Raw genomic sequence first — 5,445 nt, 5'->3', positions numbered from 1 at the left:
TGGATATTAGATATTTATCAGAGAAACTTACTGCAAAGTTTTTTTCCTAATTAACTATTTCTATTCTTATTTTAGGTATATTGGTATCATTTGTGTACAAGTTTCAAATTTGTGTAATCATAATTGCCCATTTCTATCCCTTGTGATTCTCTTCCTTCATTTCATGTTTGTTTTGTTCTTTAAAGAACTCTTTATTCCACTTAGAAACTCTGATCAACATAATGACCATCTACAATTCCTGAGAACTCATTTCAAAATATATGACCCATTTCCTGATAGAGATGAGATTGATTCAGAGTACAGATTAATGCAAAAATATGCATATAGATGTGTGGGTTGTTGTTTTTTTGACATGGCTAATTTGGAATTTTTTTTACTCAACTTTACATCTTTGTTATAAGTTTTGTTTTTCTTGTTTCTTCAAAGGAGTTGGGGTTGTGAAGAGGGAGGTTTGAGAGAGAAAAAATGTGGCCTTGAAAATAAAACAAAATAGAATGAAAAAACCCTAAACTCTTTCTTGTCCTATCTACGGTTCTGAAAGACAGCACCTTCCTGCTCCTTATTTGTTTATGATATGACTTTATATATTTAGGTTATGCACTGACTTGGAGTATAATATGTGGTATATGAGACATTTATTTAAATCTGATTTCTGCCAGGCTGATTTCCAGATGGTTTTATCAAACAGTGAATCCTTCTCCGAGAAATTGGGGTCTTTGGGTTTATCGAATTCTATGCTATTAGCTCTTATGTACCTAATCTGTCCCACTGATCAACATTTTTAGGTTTTAATCAGTGCCAAATTATTTTTATGATTAACACTTTGTAGTATAGTTTGAGATCTGGTTCTGCTAACCCAGAGTTCCTTCTCATTTATTTTCATTATTTCCCTTGAGATTCTTGACCTTTTCTTCTTCCAGTTCAATTTTATTATTTTTTTCTACCTTTATAAGGTAACCCTTTAGTAGTTTAATAGGTATAGCTCCACCTTCTCCTATGCTGTTAGATGGAGTAGTTAGGTACTATTTAGTCCTGACCTCAATATCCTGAGCTCTTACTTCTGGCCTCTATCTATACAGGCATATATATATATGTTTTTTTTTTCAAATGCTTTATTAACTTCTGATTTACATCATTTCCGCCAGATTTTGAGTTACAAATTTTCTCCCCATTTTTCCCCTACCCCCCCCCAAATAGCAGTCCCACAGGATATCCCCTCCTCCAATCTGCTCTCTCCCACATTTATCTCTATGCCCCAGTGCCTGTATATCTTATTTCCCAATTACATGTAAAATAGTATTGATAATAGTGTATATATATATACACACACATACATATATATATATACACATACATATTTGAATATTTGATTTTAAAACTTTGAATTCCAGATTCATTCCCTTCCTCCCTTGTCACCCACCCTTACTGGGAAGATAAGCAGTTCAGTATAGGATGTACATGTGTGGCTAATGCAAAACAATAACATAGTAGATACATTGTAAAAGACCGACTATATTTCCCTCCCACTTGTTCTATTCTCTACTTTGATCCCGTCCCTTTTCAAAAGTGGGTGCTTCCAACTTCCCTCCCCCCAGCCTGCCCTCCCTTCCATCATCCCCCCTCTGATCCCCTTCCCCCCCTACTCTCCTGTAGGGTGAGATACCCTATTTAGTGTGTATTTCATTCCCTCCTCAAGCCAAATTCAATGGGAATAAGGTTGACCCATTCCCTTTTGCCTTCCTATTCTCCCCCTCCATTGTAACCATTTCCCCTTGCCTCTTTTTTTTTTGTTTAAATTTTTATTTTTACATAGGGAAAATCAAATACACATTTAACCCAATTTGGTTGCAAGTTCCTTAGCTTTTGCCTTTTCCAGCTTGGCAATATGAGCCACTGATTTTGGACCCAGAACATTGCCACCCCAGTGATGACGGATCTCATCATATCTGTCGTTATAATTGGTTTTGATGGCTTCCACAAGCTTAGCCAGGGCTCCCTTATCTTCAGGGTTAACCTGTGTGAAGGCAATGCTCGTGCAGGTCTTTCTGTGAACTAAGCGTCCGAGTCTTGCTTTACCTTTGATAATACAGTAAGGAACCCCCATTTTCCGGCCCAAGGCAGGTAGGAAGACCACTAGCTCAATGGGGTCCACGTCCTGTGCAATCACTACCAACTGTGCTTTCTTGTTTTCTACCAGGGTGGTAACAGTGTTAACACCTGCTCTGAGAACAGGTGGTCTCTTGGTGGGGACATCTCCTTTGCCTGCAGCCTTTTGTTCAGCCCGAGCCAGCAGCCTTTGCTTCTTGTCTTGCCTTGTCTCTGGTCTATACTTGTGAGCCAGTTTAAGCAGCTGAGTAGCTGTCTGATGATCCAAAGCTTGGGTGAACTGGTTAATTGCTGGCGGAACCTTCGAACGCTTATAAAGGATAGACCTTTGACGCTGCAGTCTAATGTACCGAGGCCATTTGACAAATCAAGTAAGGTCCCTTTTGGGCTGGATGTCCTGACCAATGCCAAAGTTCTTGGGACGCTTCTCAAACAAAGGATTGACCACTTTCTTGGCCTCCTGCTTCTTTACTACAGCAGGGGCCGGAGCCACCTTCTTCCCCTTGGCCTTCTTTCCTTTTGGCATCTTGGCCAGCTGAACGAGAAAGCCCCCTTGCCTCTTCTATACAGGCATATCTTGTTTTATTTTTCTTTGCTTTATTGTGCTTCACAGATCTTGTGTTTTTTTAGAAATTGAAGGTTTGTGGCAACCCTATGTTGAGCAAGTCTATTGGCACCATTTTTCCAACAGCATGTGCTCACATAGTGTCTCTGGGCTACTATATCTGCTATGGTGATTTGTGATCAGTGACCTTTTATGTTGCTATTGTAATTATTTTGGGTGCCATAAAGTGCTCCCATATAAGACAGTGAACTTAATTGACAAATGCTATGTGTATTCTAATTGTTCCATTGGCCTGCCATTCCCTGTCTCTCTCCTCCTCCTCAGGCCTCCCAATACCCTGAGACACAGAGATATTGAAATTAAGCCAATTGATAACCTTATAATGGCCTCCAAGTGTTCAAGTGAAAGGAAGAGTCAATCTCTGTGGCAGACTTCATTGCTGTCTTATTTTAAGAAATTACCACAGGGCGGTTAGGTGGCACAGTGAGTAAAGCGCCGGCCCTGGAGTCGGGAGGACCTGAGTTGGGTTTGGCCTGAGACACTTAACACCCGCACAAAAATACTAGCCGTGTAACCTTGGGCAAGTTACTTAACCCCAATTGCCCTCCAAAAGGCAAAAAAAAAAAAATTACCACAGCCATTCCAACCTTCAACAACCACCACCTGTATCAGTTAGCAGTCATTAACATTGAGGCAAGACCCTCCACCAGAAAAAAAGGTTGTGACTCACTGACAGCTCAGATGATGGTTAGCATTTTTTAGCAATAAGGAATTTTTAAATTAAGGCGTGCATTTTTAAAGACATAACACTATTGCAAGCTTAAGAGACTACAGTATAGTATAAACATAATTTTCATATGCACTGGGAAATAAAAAAAAATGTGTGATTCACTTTATATTCATTTTATTGTGGTGGTCTGGAACTAAACTCAGTGTCTCCAAGGTATGCCTACCAGGGGTGGGGAACCTATGGCCCCTAGGCTACATGTGGCCTTCTAGGTTCTTGAGTGTGGTCTTTTGACTGAGTACAAGTTTTACAGAGCAAATTCTTTTATTAAGGGGATTTGTTCTGTGAAGTTTGGATTCAGTCAAAACACTGCACTTGAGGACCTACAGGGCCATATGTGGCCTTGAGGCTGCAGGTTCCGCACCAGGTTTCAGGCCCTCTCAGATTATCTGGGATCAGAGTGCTGTGGTCTTCAGTGCCCTCAGAGCAGCTCAGGCCAGAACTCCGCAGGGTTCTGTATCCCCCTTAGGTATCTAGGTCAGAATACTGTTAGTTCTTTGCTCTGTGTCTTTGGTCTTTTTTCTTTTTCTTTGCTCTCTTTGGGGGTATAGATTTAGCAATGGTATCATTGCATAAAAAGGAAATGTATAGTTTAATAACTTCTTGGGTATAGTTCCAAATTGTTTTCTAGAAGGACTGGACCAGTTCACAGTTCTATCCATAGTGCCTGTTTTTCCATAGGCCTTCCAGCATTTGTCATTTTCTCTTTTTTTGTTCACTTTTCCAAACTAATGTATTTGAAATGGAACCTCAGAATTGTTTTAATTTGCATTTCTCTAATTAGTGATTTAGAGCAATTTTCTCCAAATGACTATTGATAGTTTGGATTCTTCTAAACTATCATATCTTCCCCCCCAAACATGTCTGTTTACATATTTTGACTTAACCAATTGGGAAATAGTTTTTAAAAGTAAATATTTATCGATTGGAGTAGGTAAATTTGACCTCATATTACTGAGAATTGTTAGGATTAAACCCACAGCTGGAATGTGGCTCTTGTTGTGTTTACTTTTTTTGGGTAGCCTTGTATATTAAGTATTGCATATATTCTTTCTATGAGGGAATCCAGGAAGTAGAGGAGAGAAGCATTGTGATGGGCATGTCAGTGAAAAGAGAGCAATAGAAAGGATTTTGTTATTGAATAAAAACAAAGATCTTATACTTAACAAATTTCCAGGTAACAGAAAATTAGTAGGGATAGCTAACACCCTGGATGGCAGTCAGGGCCCACAAAGACCTTGACAGACTAGAGCACTGAGATGAGATGAAATTTAAATAGGGACAAATAAGAAATCTTTTACTCTAGTTAAAAAACATGACTTGACAACAATTTGTTAAAAAAAGATCAGGAGGTTTTGGAGAATTGTAAGCTCAATATGAGTCAGCAGGATAGGTCTTGACCTGGAATCAAGAAGACAAGTGTGACCTCAGACACTTGCTAGCTATGTGATTCTGGATAAGTCACTTAACCTTTGTAAGCCTCAGTTTCCTCATTTGTAAAATGGGGACAATAATTGCACCCATCTCCTAGGGCTGTTGCCCTGCAATCTGTTGAGAACCCAAGGTAAGAGAAGGATTAGGAAATAATAATCACCGATACTTATAGAGTGCTTTAAGGTTTGAGAAGCATTTGACAGATATTATCTTGTTTGATCCTCACAAGAACCCTATGAAGTAGGTCTAAATGATATCTGCATTTAACAAGTGAGGAAACTGAGTCTCAAAGTGATTAAATGAGATAATATTCACAAAGTGTTTTGCAAACCTGAAAATGCTATCTAAATTTTAGCTATTATTATTATTATTCTGTGGCAGTCAAAACAAAACAAATCTAACATGATCTTGGGCTTCTTTAAGGGAGGTGTAGCTTTCAGGAATAAGGAGGTCATACATAGTCCTTTAGTATTTCTCCTTGGTCAGACTATGTCTGGAGCATGGTGTTCAATTCAGCCACCATAGTTTAGGAAAGACTTTTTTTTTTTTTTTT

General features: G+C 38.9%; 1 pseudogene; it reads right to left on the bottom strand.

Annotated features, from left to right (window-relative positions):
* Window positions 1-1,779: 1,779 nt before the first annotated feature.
* On the bottom strand, window positions 1,780-2,693 carry LOC138172572 (large ribosomal subunit protein eL8 pseudogene; annotated as a pseudogene).
* Between the last annotated feature and the right edge of the window lie 2,752 nt (window positions 2,694-5,445).

The sequence above is a fragment of the Petaurus breviceps genome, unplaced genomic scaffold (genome assembly GCF_028583685.1).
Source record: "Petaurus breviceps papuanus isolate PSGF00001 unplaced genomic scaffold, PetGlider_PUasm1.0 551, whole genome shotgun sequence".
In the NCBI taxonomy this organism is placed as follows: domain Eukaryota; kingdom Metazoa; phylum Chordata; class Mammalia; order Diprotodontia; family Petauridae; genus Petaurus; species Petaurus breviceps.
Note: the sequence above shows the minus strand (reverse complement) of the source record. Positions and strands in the feature narration are given on the sequence as shown.